Source organism: Protopterus annectens, chromosome 8.part0, assembly GCF_019279795.1.
Source record: "Protopterus annectens isolate FY-2018-M chromosome 8.part0, PAN1.0, whole genome shotgun sequence".
NCBI lineage: Eukaryota > Metazoa > Chordata > Ceratodontiformes > Protopteridae > Protopterus > Protopterus annectens.
Window position 1 is genome coordinate 1,565,672,086 of NC_056741.1, and position 24,964 is coordinate 1,565,697,049.

The window sequence follows — 24,964 nt, forward strand, 5'->3', positions numbered from 1 at the left end:
GAAGTGTAAAACCAAAGATATTTCATTTTTTAAAGCACTTCTTTTTCGTACATTAACACTTTTTATTAACTTAATAAATGAAAGACTTGTATAGGCATTTAGCACTTTTTGTATATAGTTTTTTAGGTTAATATTATAAAGTGTTGAATATTTTTAACGTTTTTGTTCATATTTACTGTTCATATTGACAAATCTATTTGATTATTATGTAAAAGTCAAAACATTAAATCTTAATAAAGATATTGGAAAAAAAGTTTGTACCAGCTATATTTGAATTAGTGAATATTGTAACAGAGATAAAAGAACCGGACATGAGATCTTTAGAAAAGGGAAGGAGCAAATTGCATAGACAAAATTGTGGGAATAATACATGTAGAAGAATGTTTTGCAGAAGTAAAATTTAAGGGAAGGCAGTAATTGTGCAGTTCTTGCATGTTGGATTGATGATAATTGTATAAAAGAACATACGTGATGTTTGTAACTGTGAAAATGTTAACATGGTTTACTTTCTTTTAAATAAATGTATATGTGCGTATGTCTTAAGTGATAATTCAATAAATGTGTCTAAAAAGTGCTTAATAATTTAATAAATTCGTGAGACATTTGCTTTACAAAGTTTCCATTTGGTACTAAACTACAGGCAATTATAAATCATTTTTGGCTATGTTGGGAAACTAAGAAATAACACTTAGCATTGCTCTGAACTTATTCATAATGGCACTACCTTCATTGATCTGCTAGACAGTCACACTAGCAAACACATGCAGTATGTTCCACAGAAACAACTGGTTCAAAGCCCACTTATCCCAGAATCTCTAAAACACCCCCATAATCACAAAAGAACATGTACTGAAGGAACTCTTGAAGATTAAAAATATTTCCTCCATGGGACTTAGTATACCCTGCTTTTTAAAAAAATAGTAGTAAACAAGCACTGACAGAGCAATTCCTTAAACTATTTATCTTAAATTTAGTCACTGGCTTTGCTGATGTAGTTTGTCACAGTGATAGTGATGCCACTCCAAATGGGTGGCCCCACCAGTGACATTACGGATTATAGGCTTTCATCCAGATGAGTTTTTTTTTTTTTTTTTTTTTTTTGGAAAGCCGTGGAATGTATTACATCTGACCTGATAAACTGTGATATTAAAAATCTCATCAGAGTACCACAGTAGTTTGGCTTTGTTATGAGTAGGTCACTAGTTGACTTCAGAACAGGAACACAGGTTATTGACAGTGGCTATGCTGTTCCTCAGCATGCCTTAACCTGGCCAAGGAGTTTGACAACATCCCCCATGCTAGCATAGTTAGTAAATTTAATGCATTGCAAATAGAGGCCTAAATGGTAATAATATGGATATCAAATTGGCTAAAAGGCAGAACCCATGCCATTTGGCTAGCGGGTGCCTCATCATCAGAGAATATGTAGGTGACCAGTGGTGTCCCATATTGCTTAATGCAGGGACCTTCTCTGTTTTTTTTTCTTCATTTAATTTTCTGATCTCCAGACCATGAACCAGAATCTCTTGCTAACCCAGTCTGCAGTGACTGTAAACTGAGAGTCATTGTCAAAAAAAAAAGTTCTGATGTCCACCCTTCAGCAAGAACTTACACTCATAAATACCTCGTAAATTAAACATGGGCTCAAATAAATGCTAAAAAGTGCAATATTGTCACATTTTGTAGACAACCCATCCTCTTCCAGTATACAGCACTGACAACATTCCAGTCTAAAATGAAAATGTTATTAATGACCTTAGAAATTGGATTGATAATTCCTTGTTCTTTGATCATCATGTTACAACAGTAATCAGAAAGTCCTTCTACTTAGTGCAGCTAATTGCCAAATGAATATCACCGAGATCTAAGTAGGTCATGTTCCCATTATATTCAGCTTTGGTTAAGCCAGTTATTGAATGTAATGCCCCTTTTTTGAGAAATACCTCGCCAGACATATCAACCAACAACAAAGACCACAAAGATTCATAACTAAGATCACTGGCTTAAAAATCCTTAAGTTACCAGCAAAGAATGGAAGCACCATCATTATCTTATAGACTTTAGATCAATGATTTGCCTCCTTTGCCATTAGGGACTCAGTGGTCCTTGTATCTCTTGTATCTCCACAAATTAAACAGTCCCACAGATACTAGAACCAGGGATCTAAATCTTCGTCAGCAAATAAATAAAACATGGTTCATTTTCCAGAGACTTTATCACCTCTGGAATAGACTCGTACTACAGTTAAGCAGTGTGATGCATTGTCTTCCTTCAAACAGGAACTGGATGATTAGATTGGTATTCACAAATTCCCTCTTGGCTTGATTGCCATAGCTCCTGATTGAAAAAGGAGGTATGGTCTAAGGGTGATACTGGAAAGGTACTTAAATGGTTGCAAGACATGCCACTCAGCTGTACTGAATTCCTTGGTATTTACCAGTTTTGAGGGCACAATAATGGGATGGCATGAATTTCCGAGTGGTCCTTTTTAATTCCTGATTTTTACTCATCTTCAGTGAGACAAGCTAGACCTGCATGACAGCAAAGAAGTCACTTCTGACCAATAAAGGGTGCAACAGTGACAGTTAACATCACACCATTGATTACTGTTTACTTCCTTCACCGCAAAAGCTACAAGACATTTCAGAATCACACAGCTACATTTTACTATAAAACTCCAAACAGCTCCCATACGTCTGGAGCATTTCTCCCAAGGCCTCCGCTGAAAATAGGCTTGTTCCTAGTCAGAAATTCCTGATAAACAAATGTTAAGTAAGTAAATAAATAATGAATAAATAAATAGACTTACGTTTAGTTTAAATTCTTCTTGAAGATACAGAAATACAATACACCGCTGCACCTGCTAACTTGGAGGCACATACAAAGATGGTATTTTGGATGGCTGCCAGAATACATCAACACTCTCACCTAAATTGACATCACTATTACCCCTCCATTTCCAGTACAACTTCCTCAGATGTTTATATGTTGTCTTACTGTTTCCTTGTTGCTGCTGGTGACCCAGTGGAAACAGAACACTGCAGTGACCCTTCCTTCTGCGACCTGCTTTTCTCCACTGAAAATTTGCAGTGATGTGTGGATCAGGATGCGGAGAGCTGTGGAGGTGTTTTCTTGTTTAACTGCCACTCCTGCTTTCTCACTACTCCCCCTGCCTAATGTGGAGTGTGTATGGGAATTTGAATCTCGCTGCAGCAGATAAAGCTAAGCTAAAGTTCCAATTTGTAACCAAAAACAAAAATAGGCAAGCTGTAGAATTCCAACTAGTTTATTGTTAGCGCTTTCGTTCAGAAAATACATGAACAACTTCAGACAAAGAAACCCCAAGAGTCCTCAATTAAAATAATACTATCAATTAAGATGAGATCATTAATTATAAAACCAAGTAACATAATTTAAAGAGCCAGTGTTATACCAAGTAAAATGTATATGTGAATAAATATAAATGCTTTTTTTAAATCAACAACAATTTTAAAACCACAACACATCAGTCTTATTACTTATTTTCTTATGTGTATAAGTTAATCTAAATATTAACAAAATATAAAAATAGCAAACAAAATATAAATACAAAAACGGCAGGCCAGGAGAATGTAAAACGCAAACAAAGAACTGTCCAAGCTTTACTAATTAAATTACTTTCTTTAATAAGGCAAAAAAAAAGAAAAGAACAAGCACTTTTGTCTCCAAATTAGGAGACTTTATGAAGTTTTAACTTGATAAAGTCTCCTATTTGGAGACGAAAGCGCTTGTTCTTTTCTTTTTTTGCCTTATTAAAGAAAGTCATTTAATTAGTAAAGCTTGGACAGTTCTTTGCTTGCGTTTTACATCCTCCTGACCTGCCATTTTTGTATTTAATCTAAATACTGTTAAATGCTAGATGACAACTTAAACAGCTCAAACAAGTGGAAATATAAAATTCGTATAGATGTATAAAGATAAATATGTATAAATAAATATTCATAAATTCATTTAACTAATAGAAAAGTTGTTATACAACTAGTTTCATGTTTGAAGAGCTTTCAATTTCAAAATACATTTTATCGAGCAGTATTCATTAAGCCCTGGTGGAACATGGGCATATGTTTTAATATGCCAAACAAGTTCCTGTTCTTCAAGTTTTAATTCCCAGGGCCCACCTGTAATGTTCCTATTTGTTGTAATATTGTAAACTGGAATTTATATGTGGGGTGTTCTAAAATGTGTCTAGCCAAAGAATTTGTTGTATTACCCCTACTAATTTTCCACATATGTGGAAAGGAAGTCTAGATTATATAACAACTTTTATTAACGAAATCTCCAAATTTACAGACTTCTTGGATTTCACTTTTGAGTTTAACACAGACTCCATTAATTGAACGAAAGCGCTAACAATAAACTGGTTGGAATTCTACAGCTTGCTGCCTATTTTTGTTTCTGTTTTTGGTTACAAGTTTATTTTTTACTGAAGTTTCAATTTGTTTGTTTGTTTTTTTTCTGCAAAGAGATCCAGTCCTAAATGTCTTCTTGCTAATCAATGGTGGTTTGCACAGTCCACAGAAAGAAAACATTTTTAGTGGGCTGTTTGAGGCTTACATGTCACTTTAAGTAAAATCAGACTACACATGATACGCATATGGATAGCTTCTTTCAACCAATCAGGACAAATGTCAACAGAACCAGTCAGGGACATTTTTAAATTATTATGCCATTTTTCAGTTTGATGGGTTTGGGTTACCAGGAGATCCAAGAACAAGATATTGTTTCATGTGACAGAGACAGAGTCAAAAGAAGAGTTCTGCGTAGGTAGATTGAAAGTTGAATGATACTGATTTTCATAAAAACTGGGGGAGTTATTACTATCAGGTGCAGAGATGCCAGTTTTTATAATAATTTAAACCACACTGTATTCCAATAATTCCATGTATATTTCCTATTCTGAGCTAAATAGCTTATATAATATTCAATTCGCAAATCGCAATATTAGATCATATCACAATTCATGGGCTATTTTGGAACATAGTGATTTTTTTTCTGGCAGCCCTTGTGACGAATCTTGCAAGCCAAAGCAAAGGTCCAAAACAGTTTTCTAATATAGTGCTCTGAGTATCACTGTGAATAATATCATTATATTTTATTCAGATAAAAAAGAACCTGAAGTATCGCAGCTTACAGTAAGCTTGTTGCTGGAAAACATTCAGGACAGATTTGATTTGCTGCATCAAAGATAGCCAAGAGAAATTTTTTTATTTTACATTTGTGAACTGGGGTGTCTGACTGAGCCAAAAAGGCCCTTTTTCATCAGAGACCCAGGGAGAAAAGCTCCACATAGAAAGATTACAGATATATTTAGATATTTAGACATGATCAGTATACACACATATTACAATAGACATGTTTTTACAGTGGTATGCAGCACATCAACAGTTACAATGGAGAGAACAAACAAGAAAATATTCATTTAAAAATAAAGGTAATTAATAGATTTGTGGTGTACAGCTGAAATTTGGAACATAGGTAGAATACATACATAGTACACAGGTACAGTACATACATTGTACGGTTTACTATCGAATTGTCAATCCCGTTTTGTGCGACTCGCATTGCCTGAACGCGGAACTGCGAACGTCACAACACCGACTCCCAGATGTGTGAACGGCAAAACCTCGCCCCCATCTGACCCATGGTAGCATGGGTGTGGAGGTGTTGCACGGCTGGTAATGTCGATCGTCAGAGTTTTTGCGGTTTCGGTTCGCTAGCGAAATGTTTTTGGTGTTTCGGTTCGCGCAAACGCGTCGATGGGGTCGCCGTTCGCACGGAGTGCATTCGCACATTTAATAGTAAACCACATTGTACATTAGCCAGTGTTTGTGAGTAAGATGGTGAACTATTATCAAGCACTCTAGGTTTAGTATGTGTACCTTATCCGCTTTCACTAGCCTGGGGAGCAGTCATGGCACTGCCAACTTTGCTTGAGTTGTTGCCTAATGAGGTTTTTAAAAGAGGCTTTGGACGATGTGTTTTGTATGCTAGTGGGGAGAGAGTTCCATTTTTTAGCCACTGAACTACTATATAGTGTATCTCCAAAGCTATTGTAGCTGTTGGTGACTTCTAGTACTAGTTTGCTTGATGATCTAAGAGGCCTTTTGGCTGAGTGATGTTATACTAGGTGTTTGAGGGCAGGACACTTATTGGGGAGGTAATAGATAGAATCACAGAGGCAGAGCTGATTGTAGGTTAGGAGGTTGCAGTTCAAGCCAGTGGAGCTGTCTCAAAGCAGTACAGTGATGAGTTATATATGAGCAATTTGCAGCAAAGCGGGCAATTCTGTTATAGCAGGCTTCCATTTTGCTTAGTTCATTTTTGTTGAGATTAGTCAGAATGGGAGATGCATAGAGTAGGGTGGATAGAAGCTGGGAGCGAGCAATGGCTGATCTTGTGTTGTTGGTAAGAAATGGTTTGATACTGTAGAGTGATCCCAGTTTGGCATGTACTTTTTTAATAGTTAAGTTGAGATGATTATCAAATTTTAGGTGGGAGTCTATGGTTATTCCCAATAGTGTAGCCTGTGCCACTGGAACATTTGGAGTAGCATTTGTGGTGTAGATAGTGAACTGACTGTTATCAATGTTTTTGTTAGAACTGGCTATAATCATAAGCTGAGTTTTCTTTGGATTGAGAATAAGTTGGGCTTTGGTAAGGTAGTTTTCAGTGTTAGAGAATGCTAGTTGAGTTGTTTGCAGGAGGGTGGGAATGTTTTGTGCAGCACAGATTAAGGTAGTATCATCTGCATACTGAATGATAGATGCATGCTGTGTGGAGGTATGGAGGTCATTTGTGAAGTTTGTGAATAGTAGTGGTCCTAAGATAGAACCCTGTGGGACTCCTACAGTTATGGGCAGCTGAGAAGAGAGAGAATTTTCCCATTTCACAGCTTGGTACTTGTCAGTTAAGTAGCTCTGGAACCAGGTAAGAGTGGAATTTGATAGGTGATATTGGCTTAGTTTGTTTTCAGGAGAGAATTTTCCCATTTCACAGCTTGGTACTTGTCAGTTAAGTAGCTCTGGAACCAGGTAAGAGTGGAATTTGATAGGTGATATTGGCTTAGTTTGTTTAGCAAGATTTGGTGCGAGACTGTGTCAAATGCTTTGGACAAAGAAATGATCAAACATTTCCAGTCTGCACAATGTAAGTTCTTCATTGGTGACTTGATTTCGGGTTATTAAGAAGCTTCTGATCAAAAATCAGTCTCATTTGTACATATCTGTTGTGTTTTGTAGCTGTCCATATAAAAGTCTTCAAGAGTGCCAATGCAGAAGTTTAGTAAATCTTGTATGTTCCCTAAACTGAGCATTCTTTTTCCCATAACTTTCATTATTAGGAATTTTTCACTGACTTTTATTATTTGGGAATATACTGTTAATGAGATGAACACTGCTTTTGTGGGAGCATAGGACTTATAAGAGTGATAGTGTGTGTGTGTTGGGAGATGCATTGTATAGAAGGTAGTATATTTAATTGGATGTTCACTTGTTTGGTAATGAGGGCCATTGACTAATGGATAGTGGGCTGGCCCAGGGTTCATTTCAGTCACATTCAAAGATTACAGGGGTATAAAACAATACAGGCATTAAAGTATACAAAAGTATAAGCAGTGAAAGAATTTGAAAGTAGAATTATACAATTGTTTAAGGATAAGAAAAATAAAAGAAGGATACATGCATATTTGCCATAGTAATAATGAAAATATACCAAAAAGGGTTAGTGATTGGTTAGTTACTGAGTTACTAAAACAATGAATGACAAGTACGTGGATATGTATTTGTGTGTGAAATATATGTGCAAGTCAATTAATGTTACAGTGATACCAGAAATTAGATATTCAGAATTTACTGCACATAAAATGCTTGTTGATGGTATCCCACAATTCCATTGGAGTTGGTGGGGTTGCATAATTATGTGTGCAAATTTTATGTTAATTGGCTTCCCTATTTTTGGCCAGTTCATAGGTTGGTACAAGGCTATTGGCCCTAGGGCCTATACAAGCCTAGCCATAACAATTCCCTGGCTATTTCTTCCCACAGTATTTACTTCCCTGGACCCCTGTCTAGCAGGGCAACTGACGTGATCCCCAGGGTGAATTTCCTATCTCCCATCCAATCATTAAGGTTCCTTTTGAAGAGGGCCAAAGAGGCGCTCTGCCTGACATGTACAGGCAGTCTATTCCATAGTCTGGGGAGTCTCTGGGTCAGGAACCTATCCCTCCAGCATGTTTTGTTCATTGTGATGACACGGTTTAAATCCCTGGAGCGTGTGTCTTTGAGGGATTGGGATTTCTTTAAATATAGCATGTCCAACAGCTCTGGGTTTGACATGGCCTTGTATGTTAAGCAGAGATCGCCTCTGAGTAGACAATATGCGACAGAGTATAGGTGGAGTTTTTTTAGATGGTCAGCATAGGGCATCCTCTTTAGGCCTGTGATTCTTTTAGTGAGGTATTTCTGTGGCCTTTCCAGTTGTTGCAGATGTCTTGAGAAGTACATACCAAACGGGGCATAGTATTCTATAAAGGGTCTAATGAGGGATGAGTACAGTGGGACAATGACCTCCTTTTTTCTGGATGAAAACCCCTTAGTGATGAGGTGTGCCACATAGAAGGATTTCCTGACTGTTGTGGCGATGTGGTTATCAAAGGTGAGACCACTGTCCACCTGTGTCCCTAAGTCTCTTATCACAATTTTGTTTATTGTACTGCCATCTATGTGGTAATTCATGGGTACATGTTTTTTTCCCAAAGGGGATAACTATAAATTTCTTAGCATTGAGCTTGAGCCCATAGCTCTGGCACCAAGCATCTGTTTCTGTAAGGCCCTTTTGTAGAATATCCACATCATTTGAGGATTCAATAATGGCTCCTGGTTTGCAGTTATCTTCAAACTTTGTTAGCCAGAGTCCCTTAGTGTTGGCCTGCACTTCAGATAAGTAGATGTCAAACAAGAGCAGTTCCAGGACTGAACCCTGAGGTACTCCACTTGTCACTTGTCTGAAGCTGGATTTGGAGTTGGCTACTTTTACAGTGTGGGTTCTGTCAGTAAGCCAGTTGGCAACCCATCGAGTGACGTATGGATTAATGCCCAGCTTAGTAAGTTTATCTATGATTCCAGAGTGAGGGATGGTGTTGAAGGTCTTGGCAAGGTCCAGATAGGCTGTGTGGACCACCTTATCCTTGTCCACAGCTCTAGAGACTGATTCAAAGAAGTCAATCAGGTTCAGGAGACACGATCGGCCCTTCACAAACCCAAACTTCGTGGGTTCCAGTGTTTGAAGGTTGCCATTGTCTTTGTTTATACGTTCCATGATAATATGTTCCATGGCCTTGCAGATCAGACTCATCAGACTGATGGGGCGGTAGTTCCCGGGATCCAAGGTGGATCCCCCCTTGTGGAGTGGGATAACTATAGCTTTGCACCACTCAGTGAACACGAAGCCTGACGTGAGGCTATGATTAATTATGACACTTAGGTGAGGAGCCAGTTCATTGTGTAGTTCATGTAGTACACAGCCTGGGATGTCGCCTGGTCCCATGGATGCTGTATTCTTAGCTTTGGAGAGTGCATTTTTTACCTGTGTGGCTGTTATTACCGGAATATGGCAATCTTTCGGTATTGAGATGGGCCCTTTAGGGGGTGAGAGGGGGGTGAAGTTTGCACTGAATCGATCTGCCAGGATATTGGCAATATCCTTGAGATCAGTATATTTAATGCCATTCTGTTGTAGCTCAGAGCAGATCTGAGCATTGCCATTTAGATTCTTGACATAGCTATAGAATGCCTTGTGGTTGTCTTTGGAATGTTTGGCAATTTTATTTTCGTAACTAGCTTTGGAGGATTTTATGAGGGATCTCAGCTTCTTACTGAGGTTGGTAAGGGAGTTTTTTGCATCCTGGGATTTTCCTCTTTCTGCAACAGTTTCTTCCATTTGTTGTAAAGTTTGTTTATGGCAAGGGACCACTGGATTGGCTTCCCTTTTTTTGGAGGAGAGCGTCTTGGTTCTATTGAGGATGGCACGATTCATGCACTAGTGGATGTGTTCATACAGTGCCTTAGTGTAGGATTCAGCAGTCGAACTTTCAGTTCCCATCTGCATGGGTGTCATGAAGTTTGTCACTTCTGACTTGAGTAGCATGAGGTTGGCTTTGGAGAAGTTTTTTACGGAGGTTTCCTTACTGCTGGGTGGAGGTGAGGTGTGGATGTCAAGGGTGATTAGCTTATGGTCAGACCTGACCAATGAGTTGTACCTACTTTTCTTGGGCCTTTGTCCAGTTTTTGATATCTCCAGGTTGAGAGGTATGTTGCAAGAGTCTCATTTGCCTTGTATTTCCTATGATTCTACAAAAGAAATATAATAAAGCCTTAGACAAATGCAAGGACATTTGCACGTTATGTGTCACAGGTGCAGAAGTCCTAATTAGTTGTTTTTTAAAATTTTCTTGAAAATCAGAAATCAAGTCATAATTTATACAGTAAGCAATGCCATTCCAAAAACAAGATAACATAGGAAGGATGTCCACAGATTTTTTTTTATATACAGCCCCAATGTTTCTGATAGAGTAAACTTTTTAGTTTTCACCCTTAGTGATTATCTGTTAATGGAGCGCATCTAAAATGACTATACTTTCATTTTGGTTACCACCCACCCAGAGCTGTATATTTAAATCATTTCTAAGGAGTAAAATGGTAGTTTATTATTTTTGCAATGGCCCGCTGGTCCATTATTTTCTACAAATGCATATTTAATAATGCTTTGTAATGTAGCCTATGAGATTTTTATATGCACCCAAGCTAATGTTGCGCCATCTGAGTATCAAAGGAAAAGTCTACTCAGGTCTATCCAGGCATGAAACAATGAAGCTTCTATATAAAATCCACTTTTGGCGTACCAAATTCTATTTTTATTTTACATAATTGCTGGGAATTATTTTACCATATTAGAATGTAATTTCTAATTGTTTTTCCAAATCTTTAATTGATGATGATGGAATACAGGCCTCTGAAAGTAGTATGGCTAATTATGAGAAAAACTTTTCTTTATTTTTTGAAACTGGCAGGTAATAACTTAACATTTCTTATACAGGCAGTGAGGCATTCAAATACCTGCAACTCCTAATTTTGGAAAATTATTACGAGTATCTGAATAAAGTTAAGCAAACATTTAAATGATTTACATAATAGGTGATATAACTAATTCATTATAATGGCAAATAATGACCCTGTTTGCCTTTTGGAAACAAAATATGCCTTATTATTATCTAATAATATATATCCTGGATTGTTACAGCTTTCTTTTCAAACATAGGTATTGCCTCTTATGTACTTTTCTCAGAGTTAACCATAACATATCAACAAAGTAGATGAAACTGCTCAGATCAAGTTTACATAGGAGTTTCTGTGGACAACCAGTGGTTACATCACTCAAAGTCATTCACACAGGAGACCACGTGTATTTTCTATGATGTCTGCAAACAGTATGATCTTGATAGAACTATTCAGCAAACATATACAGGAGTAAACCATTGACTTATGCTGACAGGTCAGGTTGTTTTAATTAACTTCACATCAAAAGTAGATTTTTTTTTTAAGCATTTAAAGAACAAAGCTACTAAAATATTAAGATTCCAGGCCAAGGTCATAGGTTTAAATGGCTGTTTTACTGTTTATCTAGTAAGTACCACAGTTCACATTTATTCCATAAACTCGCTTATTTTAAGTATGTGTATAGTCAGAAGGGGCTGTCTGGTACCACAGTTCACATTTATTCCATAAACTCGATTACTCTAAGAATGTTTATAGCCAGAAGGGGCTGTCTGAAACCCAAATAAAAAAATGTAAAGCAGGCCTGAAACTTATGACATTTGTTTTTTTTTTGCTTGCTGAGACAGATTTTTTCACCATTTGTATTAGAATTAAACATTGTATTACTCCTTATTAGTAAATACAACCACTTAAAAAATAAACCTCAAGTATTTTTGTCTCCTCCTTTTGTACTGTTTCTGTACTAAAAGGCCTACTGCTAGTAGACTTCAGAGAACTATTTTATCAGGAGGCATGCAAAGAATAAAATCGTGAGTGGCCTTTGCTCACTAATAGGAGATGTGATGACTGTTTTTCCTTGTTGAGTATGCAGTAATCTGCAGCATTTACTACTGATTTTCTGTTTATTTTAGGGATTGGGATTAATAATAAAAAAGCGATTATTAATGTTGCAGTCCCTTCACAAGTAGGTGGCAGGGTACCTTCAGCTGAGAATGAGTCTAACCTAACAGGAATATTAAGGAAGTTGCATAAGCATTTCTTCTCATATCATGGTTAGAATTAAAGTGTGTGTTTAGCCAAGTTAATATGTGTGTGTATGTATATCTAGGTTCATAGAGAAATATATATGGGTCTGTCTCATTTCATTGAAGGTAGATTTGTCTGAACCACAGATGGTTGGAAAAAATGACTGAAAGTACATTTGACAAAAAAGCCATTTCAGTGAAAACTGTGTAAGTCTATAGATGATATTTCTGGCGTTGTTTCTGATCATTTGAGTTATTAGGGATATAATTTAAACAATTTGTGAGGATTGGTAATACCCACCATCTTGTTGTACCCCTCAGACTTGTAGATGTTTGTGTTTGAACACCAGCACTGATTCCTTCTGTATGATATTCTTCTTTTCTACACTGATGTGCAACCATGGAATTAGAATGTATAATTAAGGGGGTGTGGGGACAGAACCCCCCTGCCCCACATGAAGGATGTAGGGGATGACTTGCCCCATTGCAGAAAAGCTGTTTATGGTATATATGTTCTGCAGTAGGTTTTTGATGAAATGGCTTTTCAGTCAAATGTACTTTCTGTCATTTGTACCTACTGTTTTCTTTCAGTCGCATTTACCTTTGACAAAATGATACAGAACCATGGTTCTACATCAAACAAGTCAGATATCAAATAAGACAAGAGTGGCAATTAGTCCATAAGATAATATGATTTTATTAAACAGGAAAGCATAATAGCACAGTCTATTCCTTAAAATGTTTTTTTACAATTTATCAAATATTAATATGAATAAAATATAATTATCTATATTATAGTTAGATTTTTTCTCATTTTGTCACTCTATTTTTTAAATCTATGTTTCTGAGTGTTGGATTACACAATCTTGTTAGAAATGCAAGGGGTTATACTCTTTGGTATGGAAATCTCATGCTAACTAGCTGTCCAGATTTTTTTTCTGGTCACCTCAGACCTAATTTTTACCAGCTCAGCCCCCCACTATCCAATATCCATGACGGGTCTACCAGCTACTTTCCATTCCTCCCTTGACTTTCTAAGTTTTTGCTGGGAGTGGTTGTGGATCCTGAGGTTGTCCTGGGGGCTCAACTTGTCTTTGTTTCGTTCCAAGGGGTTTTTTTTTATGACCTACCCACTCCCTTTCCCTGCCCTCAACCTCATTGATTATGTTTGAGGGCAACTCCCATCTTTGGACCATGGCTTCCATTAGGGAACATATCAGTGAGAGAGCACCCATCCTTTCCCTGCTGCATTGTCAGTCACTTGAGCCACTAATCGATCCCAGGTCATCTGGGCCGTAGTCAGGGTTTTATCCCTCTATGACACTGTAGCGGCATAGCTGTCCAGATTTTTGACCAGTTGTATCTACTTTTTAAGTCATTTGTCCAAATTATTTCAGTGTCTGTAGGCTGAGAGGTATGTCTAACAAACAGAGCTGCTAAATACTGCAAGCAAGCCTACATGTAAACCTACACAAGGAAAAGTATGTGCCTTAGGGTTCTTGAACTAAATATAGATTACTGTAAGCTTTTGTTTAACACAGCAAGCTAGCTAAAACAGAATAGAAATCTAGAGTGGAAAAACATTCAGTTCCAAATAAACTTAGCCATGTTTGCAATTCATAAATATCTGGTTACAACAACTCTTTCCACTCACTTCAGGCCACACTGAACAAGTATATGGTGTACCTATTTTTCTTAAGTCAGTCTTTTAAAAGTAGAGTTACAGAAATATCCAGTTTCATGGTGTAGAGGAAATGGGGCCCTGACTATGACCTAGGTGACTAGGGATCAGTTAGTAGCCCGAGAGCTAGAGAAGCTGGTTGGGGATGTAAGAAGAGTGAAGGGGCAAGACCAGTTTACCTCTCTCACTGAGGGAGAAGGGTGTGCATACTCACAGATCACACACATGGGTATGATACTCATACATTGAGACTGTGGAGAACTGCCTATAATGCCTAATAGCAGGGGTCATGGCTGCTTGGCAGGAACCCTCATGGAAGTTGGAGCCGCACAGCAAGGTCACTGAACTGAGTAGCCTTACCTAGGCATGTGCAGTGTTGTGGGAGGGAGGGGACAACATTTGGGCAGCCCTTGATGGCTAACTGAATGATGTCTCCTCTCATCACAAGCCAACCTTGGTGATGAGGAATGAATGGACCAGTTGGTTGAGAGAGGTATAAATAATCAGCAGCGGCAACAAAAATTTTAAAACAGTTATATAAATTACTCTACTCTTCCCTCATCAGACCCATTATTGAGTACAATGCACCAATTGGAATGTACCTGGCTATACATCTCCAGCAGCTGGAGAGACCACAGAGGTGCCTAACCAAGAGGATTACTGGCCTCAAACAGTTGCCCTATGCAGCACGATTGAAAAAGCTAAGACTGTTCTCTATTGCATACCGCTTTCTCAGAGGAGATCTCTGTCTAACGTACAGAGCCATGTCCAACCCAGAATTGTTGAACAAGCTCCATCTTAGCAAAACCAAGTCTACTCGAGCTACACGCTCTAGGGATATAAACCTCAACACAACAATGAATAGAACATGCTGGAGGGATAGATTCCCTTTGCAGAGACTTCCCTTACTATGGAACAGGGTCCCGATCTACATAAGACAGAGCCCCTCACTGTCACTCTTCAAGAGGAACCTTGATGAGTGGATGGGTAACAGAAAGTTCACACCGGGGATCACACCAACAGCACTACTAGATAGGGGCCAAGAGTACTAGCTGCTAGTACAAGGGTCTAGGGACTACTAAAGGGGTGGTGAATACCGCACAACATGGCTGGGCTAATATATGCCTTCGGGCAGATAGCCCAGTACCAACCTATGAACCTATAGACAGTGCATGAAATAAATACTCTACACCAATTACAAACTATAATTTTGTAACATGTTTTCATACCCCCTTTCTGGCTGCATATTACTTCAAGAACATGACTTTCCTTGATAAATTTATAACTCACTGCATAATGGAAAATACTTGCTGTGTAGTTGTCCTCTCTTGACTTCATTCATTATTTAGGGGTTCGGAACCAATCCTTGGTTCTGACTCGGCCGTTTACTAAAGCTCTAGGTCTTCAACCAGCTCACGGCTCACTCCCTATTCCATGATGCTCTAGGACATTCCCAGATCTCGTTTGCCATTCAAACAAGATCGAGTGTTCCTCAACTGGCTCTGGCTAAGTTTGATTTTTTCTTCATTTTTCTCAACAGCATTAGGCTTGTAATTTTCTAAAATTGTGAGCGAGTCCGTAAGGTAGTCTGATCACAGCTTAGGCTGTGTCCAGTGCTTTCCATTTTTTTCTGGGACCATCATTTTAGTTTCAAGCCTACAGTTCACCCCTATCCCGACTCCTTATTGTGTGCTATTACTGTTATTTGCCTAGTTAGTGCAGTTCTTAGTGTTAATTTAGGTTATAGGTGTTTGTTGTTTGATAGGCTTTTAGCTCGTTTTAATTAGAGAGCTACTCGGTCCGTTTTAGTTAGAGGGCCAGTGTTTCTACAGTTCTCAGTGTGTTGTGTGGTTCAGCTTCCAGTTAAAGAAATGTTTTCCATTGTAAATTCCTGTTTTGTTTTTTTACAATCTTTTATATATATATATATATATATATATATATATATATATATATATATATATATATATATATATATAAGTCTTTACCCTTCCTCTCTAGAACCTGCTTGTTTAATTTAGAGAGTGTTTCTTCTGTTAGCCTACTTAAGTTAGAGGGTTTTTTCCTCCCCTCCTGTGTGCTGTGTTTAAAAAAAAAAAAAACTATAGATATTCTTACATAGTATTAGTGTTTTGTGTTAAGTAGTTTTTTACTGTAGTTTTTTGTGCTATGTCTAAACAAGTGAAAGAGTCAAAGCCTTCTGGCCTCAAGAAATGTTTAAAGTATTCCCAAAAGATGTCCATAATGGGCAACCATACAGAATGTGTATACTGTCTTGGAGGAGTGTATTTACAAGAGTCGTGCACTATCTGCCATTCTTTCAGTTCATGAGTTCTCCTGGAGAGGAGAAATGAGCTGACACTTAAAGCATTACTAAAACGTCTTTTTCAGAATCTTTAGAAACAGGTCAGAGTGCACCACAAAAAGCTCTTCCCCTCCTCCTAAATCAGGTAAATCATCCAAAAGGTCTTCATCATCATCAGACCACTCTGGACCATCTCAAAAAAGTCTTGAAAAAGTCATTGGACCCGAAGGCTTTTGGATCTGATAAACCATGTACCTTGACTCCATCTGCCTCAGAGCCATTGGTATTACACAGAGGGAGCTGGTCCCTTGTTTTGGAACCGGTGTCTCCAAATTTTAGGTCATCATTTTTACAGAAATCAGTATCACCTGCCCCCTCTTCTCGATCCTCCAGGACCTTGTCAGATGAGGATGTGGATCTTGTGGTGCAGAGGCTCGAGTACACCAGTGCTGGCTAAATTATTGTCGGAACTGACCCAGCGGGCTTCGGATCCAAGTAGACCTTACCTCTTTCACTTTTGATTCCTCCGACCCACCTCTGGGCCTCGGAGCCAGAAGGCATGGACCTAGTAGTAGTGAAACCATCAGAGCCGAGACCATCCCCAGGATTTATGGCTCCAACTTCTGCTCGACTTCCTTGGTGCCATCTGAGCCCGAGGAGTCTAGGAGACGGTCTCCAGTCAGATCTTGGGGGAATAGTCAGGTCGGACAATTGTCGAATACGACTTTACCTCTCTGACACTTGGCACGGGTGAGCTCGGCTCCTACATCACCTACATCAGCTTCGGAGCCAATCACCATGGCTCCGGGGGACCTTCTGGTTCTTCAGAGCATAGGCTTCCTCGGGTCATGGGCGGGAGGCTTTCAAGGTGATAAGGAGAGTGCTGTCCACACAACAGCTCCACTCTCGGGTCCTGTCATTCCTCCCCAGAAAGCACCAATGTCAGCCTCGGCACAACCGATCCGAAACAGACATGGAGACCCAAGGCCTCAGGATCCCCCAATGGGTGAATCCATCTCTTTGGATACCTCTCCAGAATGCTCTTCCTCACAAGAGATTATGTAGGCGGAAGCATTTGGACTCCCCAGAGGAGTTAGTCACATCAGAGAGAGACCTCAATGAGTTAGAAGGGTCCCCATGGTCGCCCTCTGAGGATGTCTCCTTTGCAGACATCCTAGAAGGCAGCTGTAAGCCCATCAGCCCTATTGATGAGGAGTCTGTCTACCTGAAGGCCTTTGGGTCTTACCCTTCAGCCACTTGGGTGTCTCCGTCTTTTGACGAACTTATGGATTTAGTTTGTCAAAAGGCGTAGTAGTCTCCAGATTCAGTGGAGCCTGTTCTTGGAGGCCAAACAAATTTATCACTTCCCCTAAAGATAAAGACCTTCCTTACTAAAGGTGTCATGGTAGATGCTATGGTGGTGGCGGCAGCCACCAAAAAGGTGTTGTCTGAAACATCCACGTCTGTCCATCCTCCGAACAGAGAGTCTGATACGATAGACGGATATGGAAAGCGTTTGTTTTCTTCAGTGACCTTCACTCTCAGGTCCCTGAATTATCTTACTCATTTCACCAGATTACACAGAGATCTCCTGAAGGAGCTTGGAGATACTCTCCAGGGTTCAATAGCTGTGGGGGTATCAGACAAAGTGTCCTCCTAGCTCTCCACCTTAAATTCAGTAGTTAACTCATCCATGAGCCTCATCTCTTATGCAGCCGATGGAGCGAGTAGATCAGTGATTCAGGAATTGCCCTCATGAGACATACCTGGATGCACCTGTGTAACTTTGCGGAACCCTTCAAGTCATCCTTTATTAATACCCCCTTCCACCACTCATCCTTGTTCAGGCCCAAAGTGAAAGAGACACTAAAAAGGTGTGAGCAGGCGGGATAGACTCTCTCTACCATTGGAGTCCATTTTTCCACACCTTCTAGACCTTATCCCAAAGGTCAAAAGGGAGGAAAAATGTGTTTTCGAAAATCCCAGAGAGCCTTTCCAGACACACGTGCTAAGCCTTCCCCAGGGGCAGAAGGGGAAGCAATAATGGAAGACACTGGCCACACAGCAGAGGGGGTCTGCAGAACTAGGACAACAGAGAATCTTTCTTTGGTAAGCCTTTTCTACGCTCCTGAAAGGAGGCCCATCTGTCACTCTCTGGGGGCAGTCGGTGGTCGACTATCTTTGTTCCCAGACACCTGGCTAAAAATAACAAAAGACAAGTGGGTACAAAGCATCATATCCAGAGGTTACTCCATACCCTTTTCCTTTACCACCCCGTGCATAAAATATATTCTGGATGTTCCACCTAGTCACAGGAAACAAGCAACCCTAGAAATACAGAAGTTGCTACATAAAAAGAGTCAACCAACCAGTCCCGGCAAGCCAGATAGGATCTGGAACTTACTCAAGGTTCTTTTTAGTTCCAAAGAAAACAGGGGACTGGAGACCTATACTGGATCTCAGCAGACTGAAAATCTGTAAAAAAGACAAAGTTCTGAATGGTAACACTGCAGTCGATACTTCCATTTTTGGGAAAAGACAATTGGATGTTGTGTATAGACCTCCAGGATGCGTACTACCACATAAAAATGGACAGGCCATCCAGGAGTCATCTGCACTTTTGTCTGGGAGCCAGTCACTATCAGTTTCGAGCTCTGCCCTTTGGCCTCACTACAGCCCCCGGAGTTTTCACCAAATGTATACCAGTAGTTACAGCTCACCTGAAATGTTTAGGATTCCGAGTGTTTCCATATCTAGACAACTGGTTCCTAACCACTACCACCAAGCATCCACTAACGAAAGCAAAAGACAGCACTATGATACTCTGTTCTCACCTAGGAATCACAGTAAACTACAAAAAATCTGCCTTATTGCCATCTCAACATATCATTTTTATAGGCGCAGATAAAGCTTCCGCTAGACAGAGTACAAGCCCTGTGGATACAGGTTCAAGAACCTCTTTTTAAAACAAAGACCCAGGCAAAGACAGGTCTAAAATGAGTGGGCACCATAGCAGCAACAAGTGTCATTCCCCTGGAGAGATTGCACATGAAAATTTTACAATGGCTACTGTTCACTCAGTGGTCCAGGCAGGAGCTTCTGATGTTGCATTGCATCATGTTGATAGAGTCTTGCAGAAGAGACCTTCTTTAGTGGCTCCACTCAGACCAGGTAACCTTAGGTCGACCTTTTGTTCTTCCACAACCGCTTGCCACAGTGACCATGAATGCTTCCCAGATAGGGTGGGGGAGCATTATCAGGAAGAGCAGTCCAAGGGACTTGGCAGGATCACGAGGCCCACTTGTACATCATTGTCCTAGATATGAGAACGGCGCTTTTTGTGTTGCAGGCATTCCAAGACCCTCTACCACTGGGAACGATTGCGATCCAGACGGACAATATGTCAGTAGTATGTTACATAAACAAACAAGGAGGAATCAAATCTTACCCCCTTTGTCGAGAGGCCCTGAGAGTATGGCAGTAGGCAACCTCCTCCCAATGCTTTCTGATAGCAGTGCATATCCCCGGGAAATCCAACATCATAGCAGACAAACTGAGCAGAGCAATATTGATGCCTCACGAGTGGTCCCTGAAACAAGACATAGCGGAAATGATTTTCTGAAAATGGGGCCAGCCTTGCTGCAATCTTTTTGCCATGTCCATAAACACCAAATGCAGCAGGTGCCTTGCCCTAATCTCCCCTCTGGGGGAATCCCCCAGGGAGGCACTTGTTCACGATTGGTTCCCGGGTCTCCTCTGCAACTTTCCTCCTCTCCCAATAATACCCAAAGTTCTTCATAAAGCCAGAACATTGAGAAGGACCTTAATACTTATACCCCGTACTGGCCTCGTCAAATTTGGTTCCTTTTCTTGTGGCTTCATCTACAGGAGGAGCCTTGGATTCTAGATCCAGTGCCGGATCTTCTGACCCATCCTTCGGGAATGCTTCATCCAGCTCTTCAAACCCTCAAGTTGACTGCATGGCTGCTCCAATTCCAGACATAGCCTGACTACCTAACCTTTCTACCTCAGTGCAACATATCCTGATTTCTTCCCGCAAAACTTCTACAAGAAGGTTATATCTCAGCAAATGTAAAAGATTTTCCTTCTGGGCCATAAAAAATCATATTGACCCATTTTCTGCATCTATATCTTCAATACTGACAATTTTGGCTGAACTGTTTAATGAGGGAGCAGCTGCAGCTACTATTTGAGTACAGTTAGCAGAAATATCTAATTTTCACTTTGGAGAAGGAAGACCCAGTGTTATGTCCCACAGACTTTGTAAAGCTTTCCTGAGAGGTACTAGCCTGTTAAGACCTCCCGTTAAATCACCTCTACCTTCATGGAACCTAAATTTCATATTGCCCCGGATAATTATTTTCCCTTTTGAACCTTCGTCATCCTGTGACTTGAAATTCTTAACCTGGAAGGCAATCTTCTTAGTGGCTATTACTTCAGCTAGAAGGATTTTGGAATTGCAAGCATTATCCATCAAGCCCCCGTATATGCTCTTTCATATTGACAGAGTCTCACTTTGCACAAACCCTTCCTTTCTACCAAAAGTGTGCTTCGAATCAGACTTAAGTTAATCTATAGACAACATTTTTTCCCCAAATATGGCAATAAGGCAGAATACATGTTACACCAACTTGATGTACATAGATAGTTACGCTTCTACTTACACATTACAAAAGATTTTAGAAAAACTGATCAATTGTTTGTGTCTTTTTCAGACTCCAGGAAAGGAGCTTCAGTAGGAAAAACCACTCTGTCCAGGTGGTTGTCAGATTGTATCTCATATACCTACCAATCACTGAATAAACAACTTCCAGACAAAATAAGAGCTCATTCTACGAGAGCTATCTCTACCTCTTTTGCCTTCTGTGCAAGATTACCAATTGAAACCATTTGCATGGCAGCATTGTGGGCAAGGCCTCATACCTTTATCACTCATTACAAAGTGGATTTAGCTTCCAGGTACAGGGCCTCCTTTGGGTCCACTTTTCTGAAGAATGTTCGCCTGTGAGCCACCCAAGAAAGATGGTGCTAGGGACTCTGTCCCATAAGTAAAGAATGAAGGCAAGATAGGACAACTGCACATAAAGGAGTTATGTACCCACCATAACATTCCATGTGAGTTGTCCATCTCGCCTTCATTCTTATGTCCCACCCTCCTGCCCCCATCCTTTTAGCTCTTAGAGGATCGAGAGGTTTCTAATTGGTATATGTTTGTCTCTGACCCTCTTCTTAGATTGTAAAGTATATATATATATATATATATATATATATATATATATATATATATATATATATATGTAAGGGTCTAGGACACATGCTCGACTAGCATATGTCCGAATCACAAAACATCGAACACACATACACAAAAGCGCTTCCGTGTATGTGTTGTTCAAAAAAAAAAATCTACATTTCTGCAGGGGGCTTCACCCCCCCCCCCCCACTTTATTATTCTCACTCCAAGATCGCACTACAGTGGGGAAAAGGGAATTTTGCCTTACCCGCACTGTAGTCCAATCTACGAAACAGGCACACATACATGGAAGCGCTTTCGTGTATGTTTGTTCGATGTTTTGTGATTTGGACATATGCTAGTCGAGCATGTGTCTGGATCCCATATATATATATATATATATATATATATATATATATATATATATATATATATATATACATATATATATATATATATAGAGAGAGAGAGAGAGAGCTATACTAGAAAACAAGATCTGGGGAATGCTCCAGAACATCAAGGGATAGGGAGTGAGACACAAGTTGGTTGAAGACCTCAAGCTTTAGTAAATGTCCGAGTTGGAACTGAAGATTGGTTCCAAACCTATATGTAAAGAATGAAGGCGAGATGGACAACTCACATGGAACCTTATGGTGAGTACTTAACTTCTTTTTCTCACGGTCTTGAATTATCATTCCAGTGACAGGAGAAAAGTATGCTTCAACAATTAAGTTGGCCTGAAAAGAAATAAATTTCATAAATGTTAATAATTTTGATTTTGATGTTAAAAATACTGAAACATGTTTGATTTCCTGGTAGGCATTACTGCTGGATGTATTAAGCTAAACATCTCCTTTTCCCCAAGACCAGTATTGTGACATCCATCTATACTATCAATGATGACAGAGTAGAGAAACTTACTTAAAAATGTTATGTATTCCTCCTTTTTTATTTAATTTGATTAACTCATCTGTAAACTTTTAAGTTGTGTATTATGTGTAACAGGAGCTGCATTGTGCAACTGCATTTATAATATGCCCTAGTAATGACAGGAGAATTCTATTTGCATTTGGCTTTTTGTGCAATATATACAAGAAGAATGTCTGAAAGCTGTAATGTTATTCTACAGTAATTGTGTGATATTTCCACAGTTACAGAAACATCTTAGTTTGAGGTCTTCTTTAACTATTTTGTCTGTCAATCTGATTGCTGTTATTTTTCTGTTCATTGTGCAGCTGTCTTTACCTCTGCATGTTTAAATTGTATCAGCACTGTATTGGCTTTTTTATTCACATTTAAAATCTTGTGACTTATGTATTATAATTTGAAAAGACTGTATTATTTAGAACTATGTTTTCAAGCTGTGATTGTCTTCCTCTAATTGGCCAAATATTCTGTATTATTTTATTTGGCTACAGATCAGCAGTGGAGCAGGTAACCAGTGCTGTGGTCCTAGATATGTCTAGGTTGGTGGCAGTGATACCAGAATGAAAGCTGTGACAAATTAGACATTTCTAACAGCCTTCTGTGTGTGTGTGTGTGTGTGTGTGTGTGTGTGTGTGTGTGTGTGTGTGTGTGTGTGTGTGTAAATAATAATTTTTTGGAATGGCAGTTATCATGGGTAAGAGGCACTGAAAGACACTGTGATTCGCAGAGAGAATGTTAAGAAAGGGATTTGGGTGCAAGGCCAAAGACTCAGCTCAGTAACTGGTCATGGTTTTGTCGTAGTATTTGTGTGGATGCTGGAAGACCATGCCCAAGGCAACAGTGCATATTCTGTATATGCTGTTTAGGCCAAGTTGCATTTGCTGAATTGATTACTGAATCAGATTTGTGTGCACTTTTTTAATCATTTGACCAGCTGGATACAAGTGGAGGTGAATGAAGAAACCATTATACTGGTGGCCATCAGATTGATTTGGTACAGTGGAACAGATCCAATAACCATAACCCCTAACCCTCTCATATATGGAATGACATTTGGTTTGTAGTGATGGGATTCAGACACCAACACTGTCAGCATGGTCACCACAATATCTAATAAGATTTTTCATATGGCAACTATGGTGCCCTGACCAGTAAACTTGCATCAGTCTGCTGGGACCATATCTTAACCCCCTCCTCCATGACCCATTTTTGTATGATGTATTACCATCTACACTTCAGGTTCTATAATAAAAGTATCCTCATGAGGCATATACTGAAAAAATCTACAGAGTTACAGAGTAAAAAAAAAATATTAAACCAAGAGAAAGACTTAAAGCTTCATTTGATGTAAAAGGTATCATCAGGTGTATGGATGATAACTAAGCCTTCTAAAATCACATTTGCAAAATGAATGTGAAGCAAAAAATGCAAATGTACTATGCTACAACTAAGCGGTATTAATGTAAAAGAGTCAGCAGATATAGGTAACACACTAGCATACACATTTGGAGTAAATGTTAGGGTATTCAAGGGGAACATTAGCCACTGTTGCTTTCTGCAGCTGATCACCTGCATTAGATCAAGGGTTCCGCCACTGATTCCATGGTGATGGCAACAGCCACCAAAAAGTAACTTGCTGAGCTTCTCTGTCCATCCTCTGTCCATCCCCTAACAACGAGCCCAGGGCCTAGTATATATTTTTGGGAAGCGGGTTTAAGTTTTGGCTACCTTTGCACTGAGGGTGCTGAACTACCTGGCACATGTGACATATTGCTAGAAGTATTTGATGAAGGAGCTTTCCAAATCTCAATATGGATCTATTTTAAATAGGACAAGAAGTCTGTGGACTTCCAGTTGGCTAACCTGCAGTCCCTTTTGAATGTATTGATGTGCCTGACTTTGAACATGACTTAGGGCACATCGAGAGCCACAGACACTGGTATAACTGTGAGGAGACATGCTTGGATACACATGTGTGACTTCCAAAGCACTTCAAGTTGTCCTTTGTTAATGCCCCTTATGATGGCTCAACACTCTTCAGGTCTAAAGTTAAAGAGATGCTCTCCGGAAGTGATTAAGACAGGAAGACCCTTTCTGCCATAGGAATGTGGTTGTCTACCCCCCAGACATCCTTTTTGAGGAACCAGAAGGGGAGGATAGAAGCTGTCGTTCTGAAAATATTAAGGGTTCTCTCCTGGAGCTATACCTCAGGGGCAGAAGGAGGAAATTCTAATGGTGGACTTCACCCCTGCAGCAGAGGTGATCTGCAAAATTAGGTCTTTGGGGTCCATTCTCTGAAATATCTTAACAACACTTCCGAATAGTTGCCTGTCTGTTGCTCTCTGGAGGCAGTCAGGGGATGCTTATCTCTACAACCCAAAGCATGGACACGTGTGTGCAGAAGATCATAACCAGAGGATATTCACTCTCCTTTCTGTCTTACTTCCCCGAGCTTCAAGAACACTC